General features: G+C 35.2%; 1 protein-coding gene and 1 long non-coding RNA gene across 6 annotated transcripts in view; both read right to left on the bottom strand.

Annotated features, from left to right (window-relative positions):
* Positions 1–14,684, bottom strand: part of LOC113628320 (uncharacterized) — a 65,139-nt gene extending 50,455 nt beyond the window's left edge. The window contains exons 1-4 of the long non-coding RNA XR_003435985.1: positions 14,272–14,684; positions 7,901–8,066; positions 7,414–7,538; positions 6,510–6,693 (exon numbers count right to left, since the gene is read on the bottom strand). This is a non-coding gene — a long non-coding RNA (uncharacterized LOC113628320). The remainder of the gene's footprint in view (positions 1–6,509; positions 6,694–7,413; positions 7,539–7,900; positions 8,067–14,271) is intronic.
* A 4,961-nt stretch (positions 14,685–19,645) lies between these two features.
* CCDC7 (coiled-coil domain containing 7) overlaps positions 19,646–23,549 on the bottom strand; it is a 276,653-nt gene continuing 272,749 nt past the window's right edge. For all 5 annotated transcript variants that reach the window (XM_027121767.1, XM_027121770.1, XM_027121768.1 and 2 more), the window contains 2 exons: positions 23,303–23,436; positions 19,646–19,812 (listed from right to left, as the gene is read on the bottom strand). The gene's annotated coding sequence lies outside the window, so the exon portion shown is untranslated. The remainder of the gene's footprint in view (positions 19,813–23,302; positions 23,437–23,549) is intronic.

Raw genomic sequence — 23,549 nt, forward strand, 5'->3', positions numbered from 1 at the left:
CATACAGATGGGCAACAGGCACATGAAAAGATGCTCAACATCACTAATTATTAGAGAAATACAAATCAAAACTACATGAGGTATCACATCACGCCAGTCAGAATGGCTGTCATCAAAAAGTCTACAAATAATAAATGCTGGAGTGGTTGTGGAGAAAACGGAACCCTCCTACACTGTTGGTGGGAATATAAGTTGGTGCAGCCACTATGGAAAACAGTATGGAGGTTCCTTGAAAATCTAAAAATAGAGTTAACATATGATCCAGCAATCCCACTCCTGGGCATGTATCTGGAAAAGAGGAAAACTCTAATTTGAAAAGATGTGTGTTTGTGTGTGTGTGTGTTTGTATAACTGAATCACTTTGTTGTACACCTGAAACTAACACAATATCGTAAGTCAACTGTACTTCAATAAAAATTAAAATCTCAGTAGATAGTTTTAAAAAGCATTCAGAGAGTGACATCATCAAGATGGCAGAATAAGAGAACATCCACTGGTAACACCACACAGCAACAATAATTTGGCAGCTATCCTATCCCTGGACAATAGTGCCTTTGTGGGATCCAGGTAGAGATCCACACATATGCTGTGGGTATCAGGCCCTCCAACCTTGGTCTGGCGATGGACCCTTTTATCAGCCTGTTATCTGGCTCCAGCCACTTTCACCTGAGGTCCAAGAGTGATCCTGCCAGCCCAGAGACCTGCTGGGAGTCGTGCCTACCTATACCTGCAGCAGCAGCCATATGGTCTGGCTCCAAGCACACTTAACTGCAATACCAGAGCAAATTCCATCATCTAGGAACCCAACAAGAGAAGGTCTTTACCTGCTAAAACCACACTGTAAAGACTGAAAGTGGTGTTTGTGCCTTAAAATGCATAGACACCAATGCAAGATTATAAGGATCATGAAAATCAGGCAAACATAACACCACCAAAGGAAACTGATGCAGCTCCAGTAACTGACCCCAACAAAATGGAGATCTACTAATTGCCTGACAAAGAATTCAAACTAATCATCTTAAAGGAGCTCAATGATATGCAAAAAAATACACTATAGACAACTAAATGAGATCAGGGAAATGCATGAACAAAATGAGAAGTTTAATAAACTAACAGAAACCATAAACAAAGAACAGATGAAAAATCATGAGGCTGAAGAATACAATGACAGAACTAAAGAATTCTAGAGAGCTTCAAAAGCTTAATTGACCATGCAAAAGAAATAATAAGCAAACTTGAAGACAGACCATTTGAAATTAGAGTGGGGAAAGCACATGAAAAAGAATGAAGAAAGCAAATGGGACTTATGGGACATAATTAATTAAACAAGTGAATATACACCTTATAGGAATTACAGAAGGACAAGAGAGAGAGAAAGGAGCAGAGGGTTTATTCAAAGAAATAAAGCTGAAAACTTCCCAAATCTTAGAAGGCACAATGACACCCAGATTTATGAAGCTTAAAGGACCCCCAAGCAAGGGCAACCCAAAGAAGACTACCATGAGACACATTATAATTAAATTGTCAATAGTCAAATACAAAAGAAGAATTTTGAAAGAAGAGAAAAATGACTTGCCACATAAAGCCTCCCCTCCCCTCATAAGGCTATCAGCAGTTTTCTTAGCAGAAACCTTGCAGGACACGAGAGTGTGATAATATATTCAAAGAGATGAAAGAAAACAAAAAACCTGCCAACCAAGAACACTATACATGAAAAAACTGTCCTTCAGAAATGAGGACAGATGAAGACATTCCCAGACAAATAAAAGGTGAAGGAGTATATCACCATTAGATCTGCCTATAAGAAATGCTAAGGGGAATTTTTCAGGCTGAAAGGAAAGGACACTAAGTTACAACAGGAAAATATATAAAGTATAAAACTCACTGGTAAAGATAACTATATAGTCAAATTCAGAATAATACTGTAATGGTGGTATATATAAATTACATATAAATATATATATATTATACATAAATATATTTATATATACAAATTATATATAATTTTACCTCAGATATAAATGTTAAAAGACAAAAGTATTACATGTAACTGTAGCTGCAATAATTTGTTAATGGATACACAGTATCAAGAGAGTTAAGTGTGATGTCAATAGCGTAAAAGAGGTAGGGACAGAAGTAAAAGTGTAGCATTTTTGTATGCAATTGAAGTTATCATTATCAATTTAAAATAGACTTATAACTTTAAGATGTTTGTGAGCCTCATGGTAACTACAAAGAAAAAAACCTCAGTAGATGCACAACAGATAGAGAAATCAAAGCATATCACTTCAAAAAATCAATAAATCATGAAGACAGCAAGAGAGGAAGAAAAAAAAGGAACTAGAAAACAGTTAACAAAATGGCTATAACTCCTTACCTATCAATAGTTGCTTTAAATTCAAATGGATTAAATTCTCCAATCAAAAGGCACAGAGTGCCTGACTGGATTTTTAAAAGCAGGATCCAGCAGTATTCTGAGTACTTAAAGCTCAATTTAGCTTTAAGGACACAAATTGGCTGAAAGTGAATATATGGAAAAAGATATTCTTTGTGAATAGTAACCAAAGACAGTAGAGGTCCTATACTTTTATCAGGCACACTAAACTTTCAGTCAAAGTCTGTCACAAGAGACAAAGAAGATCACCATTATGAAGGAGTCCATTTGTCAAGAGTATATAAAAATTATATATACCAAACATTGAAGCACTTAAATATATAAAGCAAATATTCTGACAGATCTGAAGCGAGGTAGAGACAGCAGTATAATAATAGTAGTAAGGGATTTCAATACTTTACTTTCAACAATCGATAGATCATCCAGATGGAAAGTCAACAAGGAAACAGCAGACTTGAATAACACTACAGACAAGTGGATCTAAAAGACTTATACAGACCAATCTATCCAACAGTTACAGAACACACATTCTTCTAAGAGTACACAGAACATTTTCCAGCATAGATCATATGCTAGACTGCAAAACAAGTGTTAACAATTTAAGAAGATTGAAATCATATCAGGTATCTTTTCTGATAACAGTGGTATGAACCTAGATACCAAAAATAAAAGAAAAATTGCAGAAGTCACAAATGTGTGGAAATTAAACAACAAGATCCTGAACAACTAACGGGTCAAAGAAGAAATCAAAGAGCTATCAAAAAAATAACTTGAGACAAAATTGGAAACATGGCATACCAAAACTCATGCGATGCATCAAAAGCAAAAACTAAGGAAAGTTTATAGCAGTAAATGCCTACATTAAGAAAAAAGAAGTATCTTAAATATCTTAAATAAACAACCTAATTTTACATGTCAAAGAACAAAGTAAGCCCAAAGTTAGCAGAAAGGAGATTCAAAAGATCAGGGCAACAAGAAATGAAACAGAACAAGAATACAAATGAGAATAGAAAAGATCAATGAAACTAAGAGTTGGTTTTTGAAAAGATAAGCAAAGTTGACAAACCTTTAGGTGGACTAACCAAGAAAGAGAGGAGACTCAACATACTCAAGTAATTATAATTAGAAATAAGATGAGACATTACAACTGATACCATAGAAATAAAAAGGAATCATAGGAGACTACTGTCAGTAAGCATATGTTAACAAATTGGAACCTGAAGAAATGGGTAAATTCCTAGAAACACAAACTACTAAGACTAAGAATCTGAACAGACCAATAATAAATAAGGGTATAGAAACAGTAATGAAAAGAAAAACAAAGCTGTAGGCATCATACTTCCTGATTTCAAACTATATTGCAAAGCTATAGTAATCAAAACAGTATCTTACTGGCATTAAAAACTGACTCATAGACCAATGGAAACAAAAGAGAGTTCAGAGATAAACCTACACATATATGTCAATTAATCTTTCACAAAGATGTCAAGAACACACAATGGGGAAAATGACAGTCTCCTTAATAAATGGTGTAGGAAAATATGGATAGCTGTCTGCAAAGGAATGAAATTGGACCCTTGTCTTACACCATAAAAAATAATTAACTCAAAATGTACTAAAGACTTACATGTAAGAGCTGAAGCCATAAAATTCCTAAGTGAAAACATTGAGAAAATTCTTCTTGACACTGGGCTTGGCAATGCTTTTTTGGATATAACACAGAAACCAAAGTAAACAAAAGCAAAAATAAACAAGTGGGAATACTTCAAAGTAAAAAGTTTCTGCAACAGCAGAGAAAACATTATGGAAAACAACAGAATGAAAAGGCAGTATATGGAATGGGAGAAAATATTTACAAGCCATACATCTAATAAAGGATTAATATCCAAAATGTATAAGAAACTCACACACCTCAATAGCAAGATGTAAAAATGGGCAAAGGATCTTATTTAGACATCATCCAAAGGAGACATACAAATATCCAACAGGTATTTGATTAGATGCTCAACATCACTAATCATCAGTGAAATGTAAATCAAAACAACAATGAGGTATAACTGTCAGGATGGCTATTATCAAAAAGACAAGCACTTTTTGTGCTGACAGGGATGTGGAGAAAAGGGAAACCTTGTACACTTTTGATGGGAATGTAAATTGATACAGCCTTTATGGAAATCAGTGTAGGGGTTCCTCAGAAAAGTTAAAAATAGAACTACCATATGATCTAGAATCCCATTTTTGAGTGTATATATATATATGTAAAGGAATTGGAATCAGGATCTCGAAGAGTTACCTGAACTGGTCCAATGTTCACAGCAGCATTGTTCCCTACAGCCAAAATATAGAAAGAATCTAAGTGTCTGTTGACAGATGAATGGATAAAGAAAATGTGTGTGTGTGTGTGTATGTGTATGTATATAACTTGAACTCATACTATCTGAGAGTAGAATGGTTATTGCCTGGGGCTGGAAGGTGGGGAAAATGGAGAGATGTTGACCAAAGGGTAAAAACTTTCAGTTACAAGATGAATAAAATCTGGGAATCTAATGTACAGCATGTTGACTATAATTAATAAGACTGTATTATATACTTGAAATTTGCTGAGACTAGATCTTGTGTTCATATAACACACATACAAAGTGGTTAGTATGTGAGGTTATGGATATGTTAATAGCTTGTGGTAATAATTTCACAATGCATACCTATATCAAATCATCACATTGTATACCTTATACATATAGTGTACAATTTTTGTCACTTATACCTCAATAATGCTGGAAATAAATTAAAAGACATTCTTGACTTAAAATGTCCATCTAGCAGAGGCCTAAAGCAAAAACATACTCAGTGGAAAAAAATTTAGACTGATTTGCTTTGATACTGGCAACAAACCAAAGATGATCTCTCTGCTCACTAGTGTTCCATAAAATGTAGAGCCTGTCAGACAATATGAGAGAAAATGTTTGCAAGAGAAATGACATACTGACTTCTATATAGGCAAACTATTAGAACCAGTAAGAAAGTTCAAAAAGATTGCCAGATAAAAACTCTGCTAGTAAAATTCAATACATTTTAAAACCAGCAATAACTCACTGGAAAAATATAAAATAAGCAACAAAAATTAAGCATTAAGACTTTAACCTAACAAGGGTTAGGTTATGTATGTATAACAAGGAATACATAAGACTTTAATAGAGAAATTGTTAAAGTTGCCTTTAAAATACTAAAAGAAGAAAAAAAAATGGATGGAAATTACCTCATATTCAAGGTGCGATGACTAATATGGTAAAGCTACCACTTCTCTCCAGATTAACCTAAGAATTTAATGCAATTCCCATACAGATTTTATGTAGAAGAATAAAGGTCTATGAATAGCTAGAGCAATTTTTAAAAATGGAGCTATGTAGGTGTCTTATCCTACCAGATAAATGGTACAATCAATACAAATCGATTTAAAAAATAGTGTGATAGTAGTGTAAGAACAAATAGACTATCGTAAGAAGCAAATCAGAGACCTGAAGAACATCCCATCTCTGTGGGAACTTAGCATACAATAGATGTGGCTTCATAAATCATTCAGGAAAAGAATGGTTCTTTTGGTAGATGGAACTGGAAAAAAATGACATAATATGGAGAAAAATAATATTGGATCCCTGTACTATATCACATACCAAAATGATTTCTCATGGATTAAAGATCTAAACATGAAAGACAAAAGTATAAAATTAATAGAAATCAATGTAAAAGATATCTTTGTAATAACTTTCCTAAGGCCCCTAAACCCAAATCACAATAAAACAATTAATGTATTTCACTGTATTAAAAATAAAGATTTCTGATTAACTAGACAATAGAGACATAGTTAATGGCATAGGTGGCAGAAAATATTGGCAACATTTAAAACCAATAAGCAATAAATATCTAGACTATGTAAGGAACCCCTGCACATCAACACAAATAGATAATAAATCAAACCCTTCCTTAGAATAGAATACCTAAATTGCTAAAAATGTATATGGATAAAAATATATACAAAAGGAAACGGTTGCTTAAAGATGATCATCATGATTAGAAAAATACAATTTGGAATAATGAAATACTACTTTATGCTCACCTGATTAGGACAAATTAGAAAGCCTGGTAACATCAAGTGTTAGTGAGTGGTTGACTGACAGGAACCTTCAGGCACTGCCACTGAAAGTGCAAACTAGTACTGCTGCTTTGGAACAGCTGAGTAGAACTTCAGGAAAACAAATTATACACTGGCCCCTACAATCTCACTCTTGAGAGTGTTCACCCTGCAAACATGAAAAAGGCATGTGGTTACAAATAATTGGATCCCATCACCAGGGAACTGGATGACTAGAGCATTAGAGTGGGATGCATCAGTGAGAAGCAGTGGCTCAGATATACTTGCAACTACAGAATAGTGCTTAAAACGTATGGCTGTTGAAAAGAAAAAAGTTAAGAGATCTGCAGTAGCACACTATGCAAATTTAAAATACTTGCATAAAACATATTTTTCAGACATCAAATTTATCTAAGGACACATTAAATACATTAGAGCAAATGCCTGTAGCTGAGTAGTAGAGGAGTGGGAAAAGGATAGGGATGAATGTGATAATGTAAAAATAAGAGAGGGACCTTGAATAAACTAGTGGTGATAATATGCCACAGTATTAGTAGTATGATTAACTCAACTCTATCTCCCTTCAGTTAAAAAAAAAAAAAGCAAAGTTAGAAATGTTACACATTCACAATCCATTTAAGGAAAAGTCACTCAGTATTGAATTGTATCTTTCTATTTGAATACAGAAAAATAATTAGCATTCAAGCTTACTGTTTTATGTAAAATTTTAATATTAAAATCAACAAAAATGTAGGTAGAAAATTCAGTGATATCTCAGAGTTTACATTAGTTTATTGATGCTATTATTTTAAAATTTTTAAATATAATTTTCAAGAAAATAATTGCTAAAGTTAAGTGACCCAGATATGAAATTTTGTTATACTCTTACCTTTATGTGACTTTGCTCTGTATCCTCTGGAAAACAAATTTATAAACTCTTCTAAAAGCTTTAAAGTCTTTGCTCCTCTAGAATATTTTCAAAGCTTATTCTTGTTAGATTTTCTTCATTTTTCTCTAAACAAATTAAATAGCAAATTACCTTGAAAAATTATAATTAGAAAACAATGTAAACCTTTTTTATTGGGTAAAATATTCATAACATAAAATCTGTCATTTTACCTATTTTTAAGTGTACAGTTCAGTGGCATTGAGCACATTCACAATGATGTGCAACCATCACTATCGTTTACCTCCAGAACTTTTTTTTAATCTTTCCAATCAGAAACTTTTGTCCATTAAATAATAACTCCCCATTCACCCTTTCCCTAGCCCCTGGCAACCATTCTAACTTTTGTCTCTATGAATTTGAGTACTCTATCTCATGTATGTGGAATCATGCAGTATTTGCCCATTTGAGACTGGCTTATTTCACTTACATAAGTCTTCAAGGTTCATCCATGTTGCATCATGTGTCAGAATTTCCTTCTTTTTTCAGGCTGAATAATATTACATTGTATGTACATGTATCATTTTCTTTATGCATTCATCCATTGTTGGAGACTTGGACTGCTTCTGTCTTTCGGCTATTGTGGAATAATGCTGCTATAAACAGGAGTATACAAATATCTGTTTCAGTCTCTGCCTTCAATTCATTTGGGTATATGTTTCATTATTTTCAGGAACTGCCATACATTTTCTACAGTAAACGTACCGTTTTACCTACTTGCTATTTTCTGTGATTAAAAAAAATTAACCATTCTAATGAATGTGAGGTGATATCTCATTGTGGTTTTGTTTTGCATTTTCTTAATAATTAGTGATGTTGAGCATCTTTTCACATACTTGTTGGCCATTTGTTTATTTCCTTTAGAGAAATGTCTATTCATTTGCCCATTTTTTTTAATAAATTTATTTATTTTTGGCTGCATTGGGTCTTTGTTGCTGCACGTGGGCTTTCTCTAGTTGTGGTGAGTGGGGCCTTTTCTTTGTTGCAGTGCACGGGCTTCTCAGTGTGGTGGCTTCTCTTGTTGCAGAGCATGGGCTCTAGGTGCATGGGCTTTCCGTAGTTGCAGCACGTGGGCTCAGTAGTTGTGGCTCACGGGCTCTAGGGTATATGGGCTTCAGTAGTTGTAGTGCATGGGCTCAGTAGTTGTGGCTCACAGGCTCTAGGGCACACGGGCTCCAGGGCACATGGGCTTCAGTAGTTGTAGCACACGGGCTTAGTTGCTCCGTGGCATGTGGGATCTTCCCGGACCAGGGATTGAACCCGTGTTCCCTGCATTGGCAGGCAGATTCTTAACCACTGTGCCACCAGGGAAGTCCCCATTTGCCCATTTTTAAATCAGGTTTTTGTTTTTGTTATTGAGTTGTAGGAGATATTTATATATTCTGGATCTTAATGCCGTATCAGATATATGATTTGCAAATGTTTTCTCCCATCCTGTGGATTGCTTTTTCACTCTGTTGATAGTATCCTTTGATGTAGAAAAGGTTTAAATTTTGTTGAAGTCCAGTTTATCTATTTTTTTCCTTGTTGTCTGTGCTTTTCGCATCATTTTCAAGGAATTGTCAAATCTAATGTCATGAAGCTTTCCCCATTTTAAGTTTTGTAGTTTTAGCACTCATGTTTACATCTTTGATCTACTTAGAATTTTTAAATATGTGTAAGGTAAGGATCCAACTTTTTCTTTGAATGTGGATATCCAGTTTTCCCAGCACCACTTGTTGAAGAGACTGTTTTCCCCACTGAATGGTCCTCACACCCCGTCAAAATTCATTCGACCATATATGCAAGGGTTTATCTATGGGCTCTCTATTGTACTTGATTGGCCTATATGCCTGTCTGCATGCCAGTACCGCACTGTTTTGTTTATGTAGTTTTGTGGAAATTTTTGATATCAGAAACTGTAAAACCTCCAAATATTTTCTCCTTTTTCAAGATTGTCTTGGCTATTTGGGTTCCCTTGTGGGTCCATATAAATTTTAGTATGGATTTTTCCATTTCTGCCAAAATTTAACTCAAATTTTGATAAGGATTGCATTGAATCTGTAGACCATTTGGGAAATACTGACATCCTAACAGTATTATCTTCTAGTCCACGAACATGGGAAGTCTTTTCATTTATTTGTGTCTTTAATTTCTTTCTGCAATGTTTTGTAGTTTCAGTGTACAAATCTTTTGCCTTCTTGGCTAAGTTTATTGCTAAGTATTTTATTCTTTTTGATATTATCATTAACAAAATTATCTTCTTCCTTTTCAGATTGGCCATTGTTAGTGTAGAAACACAACTGATTTTTGTGTGTTGATTTTGCATCCTTCAACTCTGCTAAATTTGTTTATTAGTTTTAACAGTTTTTCTGCATGTGGAATCTTTAGGGTTTTCTACACATAAGGTGATCATGTTGTCTAAAAATATAATTTGACTTTTTCCTTTCCAGTTTAGATTCCTTTTATTAATTTTTCTTTCCTAATTACTCTGGCCAGGACTTCCAGTACTACATTAAATAGAAATGGCAAGAGTCAGAATATTATTTTGTTCTTGTTCTTAGAGGAAAAGCTTTCAGTCTTTCATAATTGAGTATGTTAACTGTGGACTTTTCATATATGGCTTTATCATGTTGAGTTAGTTTCCTTCTATTCCTAGTCTTTTGGGTGTTTTTGATCATGAAAAGGTATTGAATTATGTCAAATGCTTTTTCTGCATCAATTGAGATGATCATGTGTTTTCTTTCTTTCATTCTGTTAATGTGGTACACTTCATTCAATAATTTTAACATGTTGAACCACATTTGCATTCCATTAATAAATACCGCTTGGTCATGGTTTGTAAAACCTTTAACTGTTGAATTCAGTCTTCTAGCATTTTTTTGAGTATTTTTACATTAATATATACAAGTGATACTGGTCTATATTTTTCTTCCCTTGTGATGTCTTTGTCTTTGGAATCAGGGTAATGCAGACTATTAGAATGAATGAGGAAGTGTTCACTCTTTCAATTTTTTAAGAGTTTGAATTAAGATTGATGTTAATTTTTCTTTAAATATTTGGTACAACTCACCCATGACGCCATCTGTTCTGGGACTTTTCTTTGTCGGGAGGTTTTTGATTACTGCTTCAGGTTCCTTGGTATTATAACTATGTTCAGATTGCCTATTTATTTATGATCACTGTTACTAGGCTTTTTCTTTTTTTTCTTTTTAAAATTTTTTTCTGTTTTTCTAAATTGAAGTACAATTGACTTACAATATTGTATTAGTTTCAGATTTCAACATAGTTATTTGATGTTTTTATACACTACAAATGATCACCACAATAATCTAGTTACCATCTGTCACCATATAAAATTATTATATTATTGGCTATATTGCCTATGTGATACATTACATCCCTGTGACTTATTTACGCCTGGAAGTTTGTATGTATGTCTTAATCTCCCTCACCTATTTAACTCAACCCCCTCCCCCCCTCCCCTATGTCAACCACCAGTTTTTTCTCTGTATCTATGAGTCTGGTTCTGTTTTGTTATGTTTGTTCATTTATTTTGTTTCTTAGATTTCACATATAAATGAAATGGTGTATAGTATTTGTCTTTCTCTTTCTGACATTTCACTTAGCATAATACCCTCTAGGTCCATCCCTGTTGTTGCAAATGGCAAGATTGCTTTTGGTTTTATGGCTGAGTAATATTCAATTATGTGTGTGCATACACACACACATACACAAACACACATATACACATCTTTATCCATTCACAAGTGAGACTCTTGTAGGCAGCATATATATGCATTTTGTATTTTATCCATTCAGCCACTCTGTGTCTTTTTTTTTTTTTTTTTTTTTGGCTGTGTTGGGACTTCATTTCTGTGTGAGGGCTTTCTCTAGTTGTGGCAAGCGGGGGCCACTCTTCATCACGGTGCGTGGGCCTCTCACTATCGCGGCCTCTCTTGTTGCGGAGCACAGGCTCCAGACGTGCAGGCTCAGTAGTTGTGGCTCACGGGCCTAGTTGCTCCGCGGCATGTGGGATCTTCCCAGACCAGGGCTCGAACCCGTGTCCCCTGCATTAGCAGGCAGATTCTCAACCACTGCGCCATAAGGGAAGCCCTGTGTTTTTTTTTTTAATTTTTAGCTGCGTTGGGTCTTCGTTGTTGTGTGTGGGCTTCTCATTGTGGTGGCTTCTCTTGTTGCGGAGCATGGGCTCTAGGAGCATGGGCTTCAGTAGTTGTGGCATGCGGGCTCAGTAGTTGTGGCTTGCAGGCTCTAGAGCTCAGGCTCAGTAGTTGTGGCACATGGGCTTAGTTGCTCCACAGCATGTGGGATCTTCCCAGACCAGGGATCGAACCCATGTCCCCTGCATTGGCAGGCGGATTGTTAACCACTGCACCACCAGGGAAGTCCCTACTCTGTGTCTTTTCATTGAAGTATTTAGTCCATTTATACTTAAAGTAATTATTGATGCACATGTACTTATTGTTTTCTGGTTGTTTTTGTAGTTCATTTTTGTTCCTTTCTTCTTCTTTTGCTCTCTTCTTTTGTGATCTGACTAGTTTCCAGAGCTCCTCCTAGTCCACCATCTTGCTGATGTCACTCCTCAAAGACAATGTAAATCTTGTAAATTTTTAACAAGTGTTAATTATCAATTAGTACCATTTTCCCCTTCAATCACCTTAGCAATGGAAGGTACCTCTGGGAATTCCCAACTTCATTTCTTATTTCTAAGTAAGACTGTAATGAAATAGGTTAAAAAAAAAAATCTTGCCAATCTAAGCATAACCTTAGGCCCTTTGAAATTTTTCTTTCTCCATCCCAGACCTACTTGAAACCAGGTTTCTCCATATTGGTGATGCAATCTCTAAAGGTAAGTAATTGTGAACATGAGTTTATAATCTATCTCTTCAGCCAACTCATGACTTGAAATTGTCATCTTACCCTATTCAGTCTTATTATTCCCTTTTTGCCCTATATCTAAGCCCTTCAATTTTCATTTTGGACAACTCTCTTAAGTCAGACCTGTGTGGTGCATCCTTCCTTTGCCACTCAGCCATTAAATCCAATTTTGTTTTCAGACTTCTATTTGAACAGCCTAGTTTATTTTGTTTCTTACATACCTCATATCTTCATCACACTTTCATTGCTACTATCCTATTTGATTCTTACAGTCGTTGGTCATTAAGCTTTATCCAAGGCCTTTAATGTCAGTCACTTTATCCTTACCTCTGAGGCATATATGATGTGTTCTACACACTTTGGAAAAAGGAAACATAATCTTGCAGTATTATGGTTAAATTATGAAAGCGAACATATATTATCAAAACAGAACCCTTAAAAGACAAGAGAAATCCCCTGAAAGAAAAAACAATGAAACAGACCTCTCCAGTCTACCAGATCCCAAGTTCAAAAAGGAGGTAATAAAAATACTGAAGGAGTTAAGAAAGGCTATTAATAGAAATGCAGATCATTGTAACAAGGAACTAGAAACTATAAAGATGAGCCAATGAAAATTAGAAAACTCACTTGCTGAGATGAAAGCTGAGCAAATGGCAATAAATAGCAAACTAGATAATGCAGAAGAATGAATAAGTGATCTGGCAGAGAGGATAATGGAAATCACCCAATCAGAAAGCAGACAGAAAGACAAATGAAAAAAAATGAAAGCAACATATGAGACCTATGGGATAATAGAGCAAGACAATCCATACATAATAGGGATCCTAGAAAGAGAAGAAAGAGAAAAGGGGATCGAAAATGTATTTGAAGAAACTATGGCTGAAAATTTCTGAAACATAAAGAAGGAAACATATCCAGGTACAGGAAGCACAAGATAAACCCAAACAGACCTACACCAAGATATATTATAATTAAAATGACAAAAGTTAAAGAGAGGATTCTAAAGGCAGCATGAGAAAAACAAAGAGTTAGTTACAAGGGACCCCCAAAAGGTTATCAGCTGATTTCTCTAAAGAGAGAGATTATCATACTAAGTGAAGTAAGACAGAGAAAGACAAATATATGGTATCACTTATATGTGCAATCTTAAAAAATGATACAAATGAACTTATTTGCAAAACAAAAACAGACTCAGAGACATAGAAAACAAACTTGGTTACCAAAGGGGAAAGTTCAGGGCGGGGAGGGGGGGATAAATTAGGAGTTTGGGATTAGCAGACACAAACTACTATATATAAACAACAAGGTCCTACTGTATAGCACAGGGAACTATATTCAATATTTTGTAATAAACTATAATGGAAAAGAATATGAAAATATAAAAGTATATATAATTTACATATATATAAAAGTCTATACATACATATAACTGAATCACTTTGCTGTACACCAGAAACTAACAAAACATTATAAATTAACAATATTTCAATTTAAAAAAGTGTTATACATAGATATGTGTATTATACATACTTATGTATTCACAAATTCTGTATATAATTCACCTTACTATATACATACTCATTTAACATTTGTTTCCCTCATTAGATTCTGAGTTGATGAAATGATGCTTGATTGGTTTACCCTTGTAAACCTAACAATTAACACTGTGCCTGGATATAATAAACACTGAATTTTAACTGAATTAATAAATGAATGGAAAAAACAAATATAACCTGTTCTTCTGTCCAAATCTTAAATTTAGGGTTTCCTGTTCATATTTCATTATACAAATACTCTCTGGGTGATTACTGAAAAATGTTTAAAAAATAATTCTAGACTTACATACAAGTTGCAAAAAAGTATGAAGACTTTCCAACATACGCATTACCATGGGGTTTATTCTAGGCTTTCCAATTTACTTACCTATAATTTCTCTCTCCAGCACTGAGAAACCTGGCTCTTACATTCCATCATTCCTGTATTTATTTGTTCAACCCCAGTATACACGTATATTCAGAATTGGTAGCCTGTACTCCTGCAAGAAACAAATTTATTGACTAGAGTTTAGTGTTTACATACATTATTTTTGTCTTGAATTTCAGTTACCAGTATAATTTGATTTTCTTCAATCAATATTGTACTTAAAGGATTATTCTTAATTAAGAAAAGCTTATAAAGCATTTTCAGTGGTTCTGATGATAATAATTAGGTCATCTTTGGTGCCAGGCACTGACCCAGGACTCTATTTTTAATATTGTCTCATTTAACTGCCTTTAAAATATTTTTCAGTTTTACTCAAGCTCCACCAACAGGAATAACTTACTATGAAGGTAGAATTTGACTCGATGTTAAGAACCATTTCTGACACTGAGAGACTTCCTACAAACAAGAAAGCGAGACTATTTTAGCTAGATAGCAGAGGCCAAAAAACCATCTTTCAAATATCAAATTGTGAAAGTAATTCTACATGGAGAAGAATTCTATGTTGTATACGATTTGTTACAAGTTGTGCTCTAAAATCGAGGGTGTTTAAAGAAATATATTCTACAAAATGAAGGTAGAGAAAATAGGATAAAATATTATCCTTCCCCTACATCTCACATTCAGGTCTCACATTTATCAAAATAAATCACTGTGCTGATGAAATATATATATATATATATATATATATATATATATATATATAAAATTATAAAATTTGTGTATCTGTATATAAAATTTGTCAATCTGTGTATCACTGAGGTGATAAAGAAACCACTTTCAATCTGTCTCTGGGATCTATAATGACTATATATTACATACTGGGTTCCTATAGGTGAAGGATTCTGTTTTTTTTTTTAACATCTTTATTAGAGTATAATTGCTTTACATGGTTGTGTAGTTGCTGCTGTATAACAAAGTGAATCAGTTATACGTATACATATATCCCCATATCCCCTCCCTCTTGTGTCTCCCTACCACCCTCCCTATCCCACCCCTCTAGGTGGTCACAAAGCACTGAGCTGATCTCCCTGTGCGATGCAGCTGCTTCCCACTAGCTGTCTATTTTACATTTGGTAGTCTATGTATGTCAGTGCTACTCTCTCACTTTGGCCCAGTTTACCCTTCCCCCTCCCCGTGTCCATTCTCTACGTCTGCATCTTTATTCCTGTCCTGCCCCTAAGTTCATCAGAACCTTTTTTTTTTTTTAGATTCCATATATATGTGTTAGCATATGGTATTTGTTTTTCACTTTCTGACTTTCTTCACTCTGTATAACGGACTCTAGGTCCTTGTTTCTTTTTATGGCTAATATTCCATCATATATATGTGCCACATCTTCTTTATGCATTCATCTGTCGATGGACACTTAGGGTGCTTCCATGTCCTGGCTATTGTAAATAGTGCTGCAATGAACATTGTGGTACATGACCCTTTTTGAATTATGGTTTTCTCAGGGTATATGCCTAGTAGAGGGATTGCTGGTTCATATGGTAGTTCTATTTTTAGTTTTTTAAGGAACCTCCATACTGTTCTCCATAGTGGCTGGATCAATTTTACATTCCCATCAACAGTGCAGGAGGGTTCCCTTTTCTCCACACCCTCTCCAGCATTTATTGTTTGTAGATTTTTTGCTGATGGCCATTCTGACTGGTGTGAGGTGATACCTCATTGTAGTTTGATTTGCATTTCTCTAATTAGAGATGTTGAGCATCTTTTCATGTGTTTGTTAGCAATTTGTATATCTTCTTTGGAGAAGTGTCTATTTAGGTATTCTGCCCATTTTTGGATTGGGTTGTTTGTTTTTTTGATATTGAGCTGCATGAGCTGCTTGTATATTTTAGAGATGAATCCTTTGTCAGTTGCTCTGTTTGCAAATATTTTCTTCCATTCTGAGGGTTGTCTTTTCGTCTTGTTTATGGTTTCCTTTGCTGTGCAAAAGCTTTTAAGTTTCATTAGGCCTCATTTATTTTTGTTTTTATTTCCATTTCTCTAGGAGGTGGGTCATCTTACTGTGTTGTATGTCATAGAGTGTTCTGCCTATGTTTTCCTCTAAGAGTTTTATAGTGTCTGGCTTTACATTTAGGTCTTTAATCCATTTTGAGTTTATTTTTGTGTATGGTGTTAGGGAGTGTTCTAATTTCATTCTTTTACATGTAGCTGTCCAGTTTTTGCAACACCACTTACTGAAGAGGCTGTCTTTTCTCCATTGTATACTCTTGCCTCCTTTATCAAAGATAAGGTGACCATATGTGCATGGGTTTACCTCTGGGCTTTCTATCCTGTTCCACTGATCTACATTTCTGTTTTTGTGCCAAAGCTACTGTCTTGATTACTGTAGCTTTGTAGTATAGTCTGAAGTCAGGGAGCCTGATTCCTCCAGCTCCGTTTTCTCTTTCTCAGTTTGCTTTGGCTATTCGGGGTCTGCTCTGTTTCCATACAAATTGTGAAATTTTTTGTTCTAGTTCTGTAAAAAAAATGCCATTGTAGTTTGATAGGGATTGCATTGAATCTGTAGATTGCTTTGGGTAGTACAGTCATTTTCACAATGTTGATTCTTCCAATCCAAGAACATGGTATATCTCTCCATCTGTTTGTATCATCTTTAATTTCTTTCATCAGTGCCTTATAGTTTTCTGCATACAGGTCTTTGTCTCCTTAGGTAGGTTTATTCCTAGGTATTTTATTCTTTGCTGCAATGGTAAATGGAGTGTTTCCTTAATTTCTCCTTCAGATTTTTCATCGTTAGTGTATAGGAATGCAAGAGATCTCTGTGCATTAATTTTGTATCCTCCTACTTTACCAAATTCATTGATTAGCTCTAGTAGTTTTCTGGTAGCATTTTTAGGATTCTCTATGTATAGTATCATGTCATCTGCAAACAGTCACAGTTTTAATTCTTCTTTTCCGATTTGGATTCCTTTTATTTCCTTTCCGTCTCTGATTGCTGTGGCTAAAACTTCCAAAACTATGTTGAATAACAGTGGTGAGAATGGGCAACCTTGTCTTATTCCTGATCTTAGTGGAAATGGTTTCAGTTTTTCACCACTGAGAATGATGTTGGCTAGGGGTTTGTCATATATGGCCTATATTATGTTCAGGTAAGATCCCTCTCTTCCTACTTTCTGCAGAGTTTTTATCATAAATGGGTGTTGAATTTTGTTGAAAGCTGTCTCTGCATCTATTGAGATTATCATATGGTTTTTATCCTTCAATTTGTTAATGTGGTGTATCACATTGATTGATTTGCATATGTCGAAGAATCCTTGCATCCCTGGGATAAACCCCACTTGATCATGGTGTATGATCCTTTTAATGTGCTGCTGGATTCTGTTTGCTAGAATTTTGTTGAGGACTTTTGCATGTATGTTCATCAGTGATATTGGCCTGTAGGGTTTTCTGTAACATCTTTCATTTTGGTATCAGGGTGCTGGTGGCCCTGTAGAATGAGTTTGGGTGTGTTCCTCCCTCAGCTATATTTTGGAAGAGTTTGAGAAGGACAGGTGTTAGCTCTTCTCTAAATGTTTGATAGAATTTGCCTGTGAATCCATCGGTCCTGGGCTTTTGTTTGTTGGAAGAGTTTTAATCACAGTTTCAATTTCAGTGCTTGTGATTGGTCTGTTTATATTTTCTGTTTCTTCCTGGCTCAGTCTTGGAAGGTTGTGCTTTTCTAAGAATTTGTCCGTTTCTTCCATGTTGTTCATTTTATTGGCATATAGTTGCTTGTAGTAATCTCTCATGATCCTTTGTATTTCTGCAGTGTCAGTTGTTACTTCTCCTTTTTCATTTCTAATTCTGTTGATTTGAGTCTTCTTCCTTTTTTTCTTGATGAGTCTGGCTAATGGTTTATCAATTTTGTTTATCTTCTCAAAGAACCAGGTTTTAGTTTTATTGATTTTTGCTATCGTTTCCTTCATTTCTTTTTCATTTATTTCTGATCTGATGTTTCTTTCCTTCTGCTAACTTTGGGTTTTTTTTTTGTTCTTTCTCTAATTGCTTTAGGTGTAAGTTTAAGTTGTTTATTTGAGAATTTTCTTGTTTCTTGAGGTAGGATTGTATTGCTGTAAACTTCCCTCGTAGAATTGCTTTTGCTGCATCCCACAGGTTTTGGGCCATTGTGTTTTCACTGTCATTTTTTTCTAGGTATTTTTTGACTTCTTCTTTGATTTCTTCAGTGATCTCTTGGTAATTTAGTAGCATATTGTTTAGCCTCCATGTGTTTATATTTTTTACAGGTTTTTTCCCTGTAATTGATATCTAGTCTCATAGCATTGTGGTCGGAAAAGATACTTGATATGATTTTAATTTTCTTAAATTTACCAAGGCTTGATTTGTGACCCAAGATATGATCTATCCTGGAGAATGTTCCATGAGCACTTGAGAAGAAAGTGTATTCTATTGTTTTGGGATGGGATGTCCTATAAATACCAATTAAATCTATCTTGTTTAATGTATCATTTAAAGCTTGTGTTTCCTTATTTATTTTCATTTTGGTTGAGCTGTCCATGGGTGAAAGTGGGGTGTTAAAGTCCCCTCCTATTATTGTGTTACTGTCAAAAGATTCTTAAATGTAGAAATTTAAATACCTATTGATATTTTTTTTACTAAATCAGTAGCCTATCAACATAAGCACGTTCTGAAATGGTGCAATAATTCTAGATTCTGGAAAAAATCTAATTAAATACGTAAGAGTATTATTTTATTTAGTTTTACTTCATTTCAGTTTTCAAACAGATAAAGAACCAAAATATTTATTAATAATATTTAGAACTGTTAGAAGCTGATAAAAATATTCTAAAAATAAATAAAAGACATCTTCACATCAAAAGAGGCACATGATTAGATAATAACCAGTCATGAAAATCTATCAGTCTCAAGACCAAAAGAGAAAACAAGGCAACAATAAAGATACTAGACTACTAACTTAATATTTACAAGTTTTTTCCTCTTATTCTTTTCAATGTTCCTTTAACACTAATACCAGTTAAACTTGATATTCATTAATAACATTCCCACACAGAATAAGTTCTTCGAATTTATAAATAATGTCTTTTATAGTTCAGCTAGAGCTAGTAGTATGATTTGCAGTCTCACTAGGTTTAATAAATATTACATAAATAATAACAACTTTGTTCTGATCTCTTCAATGAATTTACAGTTTTAATATGAAAAAAAACTAAAGCAAATTTTTTTCTAAATTCAGTTCCTCTATCTGGAAGTGTAAGATATGTATGGCAGTGACTTTTCTCTATATAGTATCATAAAGAATAGATTTGCAAATAATTGACACAAATAATTATGACATTTTCAAGATATGCAGAGCACAAATTTCATTTAATTGCTTTTACACCACACCAGAAGGCATTACAGGGACATGAGTGAATAGAAGCAAGTTGGAACTTCAACAGAGAGCTGCTTTCTTAACATCAGCAACAAAGGCTTTTATCTTAGCTTCAAATTTGTTCCACATGGTAAAGAAGAGTTCTGAAAATAAACCAAGTTGTTATATTTTTCATTTAATTGAACTTCTAATATACACACAAGCATTTCTAAAACTTTCAGCTTTGTGCATCTCTCTCATCATTAGAGTAAATTCTACACTAATTGCATGGCATTTTTCAAAATATTATCTAGCGATTTTGGTTTTCAAAAATCAATGATCTTTCTCTCAATGCTTAAAAAATTCATTTTAGCTGAACCTTGACCAAAAGTCCGTCCTTTAGTAAACTTTGGTTGGGTTCCTCTAAGACCTCTTTTCAAGTAGGCCTCATACTTGGCCCTGTCCTTGGCCTGCCCTCATCAAGAAGGCTGTTAGGGTAATTTAGTAGGAATCCTCACCCCTGACGCCTCCTCTTAGTAATATTACATCCACTGATCCACTCACTTACTCTGCTCATTGGCTATAAATCCCCAGCTGTTTTTGCTATGTTTAGAGTTGAGTTCAGTCTTTGTCCCCTACTGCAATAGTGTCAAATAAAGTCTTAATTACCATTTTAAACAAATATCAGAATAATTTTTTTAAAATAACATTGTAAAGCTGGCTATTATGAACTATGGCCTTTTGGTGGGATATATACTAGAGATTAAAATCCTGGACTTTAGAGTCCAATTTTATGGGTTCCCATCCTTTATCTGCTGCTAATGTGCTCTATGACCTTGAGCAATTTAAATGAACTTGTGTCCTTGACTCTCAGATGATGAATACATGCTCTGAACAGACAGACTTAACCATGAGACTATATGTACACATGAGAGCCTGTCCACACATAGTTTCTACCACTCTGACCCATGCCCAAACTGAAAGGCTTGGGAATTCTAAGATAGGAATAATGCTTGTATTTTGGGGAACTGAGAAAGTTGACCATGGGCACCCAGCCTGTAGCTTGCCATCTGCAACTCAGGCACCACACTGGCTGTCTGGAAGGTGATAGGAGGGTAGAAAAGGTATGGGAGAGAGAACAATCACAATGCTTTTTCTCTTCCCAGTCTGTATGTTCAGAGATAGCAGTCTATGTCTCCGTGAAACTCTTGAATTGTGGGTTCCTGCCATTCGATTAAAGCAATGATAGACTTCAAAATGTCAAGCAGCTGCATGGACCAGGATTTCATTCAATAAGAAGCTATCAATACCCTGGATTCTAGTGACCAATACCCCTATTCCCTGGCCCAGTGATTCAGCCATTTCCGTTGAAAATTCATATCCTATAAGTTACAGTTACTGCCTACACCTTGTTTAAAAATTCCATTTTAGTTGCCACTGCAGTGCTCACTGACCTAGAGAGGAGCATAACAAACTGAGAATTGTTTTCTAAATCAGAAAACAATTGCATGATGCCCCCGCCTCAGGAACCTAACTGTGTAATCTGGTATCTAGGAAACTCTACTCTCTCTCCGCACCTGAAATCATGGCCCTGTGCAAGAAGTTAGCCACCAATATACAGAGGGGGAAAATATGTTCCTTGAACCACGCCCCTCCCCCCAAGTAATCTCACGTTCTTGAAAAGAAAAATAAGGATTTTTACCTCTCATCAAATACTAAAATATCAAGTGGTTACATTTAGATTACCATCTGCTCCTGTTGCTCTCTAATCTCCTGGACCAGCTCTATGAGACATTTTGGAACTGAATGTTTAAGATACCAATATATGATTTCAATTAAGGATTGTGACAAGTAGAAAACAGAATGCTAGAGGTACTCTCGCCAACTGAATAAGCCTCAACAGCATGAATGATCACATAATTTTTTTTTTCTTGCGATATGCGGGCCTCCCACCATTGCGGCCTCTCCCACCGCGGAGCACAGGCTCCGGACGCACAGGCCCAGCAGCTGCGGCTCATGGGCCCAGCTGCTCCGCGGCACGCGGGACCCTCCTGGACCGGGGCACGAACACGCGTCCCCCACATCGGCGGGCGGACTCCCAACCACCGCGCCACCAGGGAAGCCCCCACATAATTTTTATGAACAAAAAATTATTCTACTACCTTCTGGACAGAGCTTGTTTATAAAGATGATATTCTAATTTACATACCAAAGCAGACCTCACATTAAACTTTGGATCAGGTAGTCCAGATCTCTCTTTAGCAGCACCATTTTTAGAACAACCATAGTAAAAAATGTATTCAGAAGTCTAGAGAAATACTGTGCCTTTTTCAGTTTACTTAAAGCATTAATATGATCTCTAAAAGTTTTTAGGTTTTGAGTGAATCACAATAAAACCAAAGGAATTATTGAATTTCTAGTGATCATTAGATATTCATTCTTATAACTGTGCCCTGACTACTAATTATCTGACCTCCTCAAGAATGGATGAGACTTGCCTTATCTTTGAAGGCAACCAAAGCCTTCCAAAGGCTGTAGCCTACTCACTTTTGCCCACTAATCCTGGCCAAATTTGAGCTATTCAGAGTCCGTGGTTGAAACTGACATCGTCTGCTCAATATTAAGGGCCATCCTGCTATCCTAAGAAGAATTACATCTTATCCAACAGCTCTGCTGAAATACTACTCCTGCTCCTACTTCTCCTGGGAGATATATTTAGTTGTACTGTTCATTCATCAGTAAAAAGGTTTCCTATATGTCCTTCTGGATAGCTCACTGCCTTCCCAGGTCCTGATTGGTTGCTGGATCACTGATAATTCTTGAGTTGTGCTGTCCAGTATAGGAGCCACAAACCATATATTGCTATTTAGATTTAAACTAATTAAAATATACTAACCACATTTTAAGAGCTCAATAGCTGCGTATGGCTCATAGCTCCTATATTGGAGGGCACAGATATAGAACATTTCCATTATCACAGGAAATTCTGTTGGGGAGTGCTTGGAGAGGAAGTCATAATTGCCATGAACGAGGTGGTCTGGGAGAAGAAACATTTAAGTGAACCCAATATAGACTGAATTTATTTATTGGGCCCCACTAGGCCAGTAGTTACAAGACCTGGATTTAAAAAAAAAATCAGCCACAACCATTTGTATATGGGCTGAGGTATCAGTTGATTTCCCTTATATCATCAAATAATAAGCATCATGGTGCTCAACTCTGGCTGCACAGTTTAATCACCTAAGGAGAATCTGGTTTAATTGGTCTGGGGCTGGGGCAGATAATTGGTAGCTTTTAAAGCACCCCAGGTGAATCCTATTTTGTAGATAGGCTTGAAAAGCACTGATTTAGCGCATATATTAGCTCATTTAATCAAATGATCACATAATTAATGTATAAATTATATTCACTGTTATCTAGATAGTCCACAGAAGCAAACTGAGAAGTTGGATTGGGTCCAGCAATCACCATTCATAGGATCAGACTGCTATGCTGAATTTACATGGGAAAAATAATTCTAGAGAGAAGTATAAAATTTGCATTGCTCACAATCCAATTATTGGCAACTTGCAACAACAATTCTCCTATTCATTTCTGCATATATTCTCTCTAAACCCTCACGAAAGTTATTAATACACATTATTTTTATATTACCTCTGGGACCTTTCACAGTTTCAGAGAATCAGTAATTAGTGAAGAATTCCTCCATTTATTTTCTCTTGACTGATACTTTATGCTCACTCAATTGATGATTTCTTCTTGCCATGTAAGTTGTACTTTTTTTACTACTGTATAAAATATAAATAATATTTTATAATGGGAGATTATAGAGGATAGCCACTATTTCATCAACTTTATTCCACTCTATATTGTTTCTGTAGAAATCCAAATTTCCTTATTA

Source organism: Aethalodelphis obliquidens, unplaced genomic scaffold (genome assembly GCF_003676395.1).
Source record: "Aethalodelphis obliquidens isolate GAN/ISIS:26980383/991018 unplaced genomic scaffold, ASM367639v1 scaffold23, whole genome shotgun sequence".
In the NCBI taxonomy this organism is placed as follows: Eukaryota; Metazoa; Chordata; class Mammalia; order Artiodactyla; family Delphinidae; genus Aethalodelphis; species Aethalodelphis obliquidens.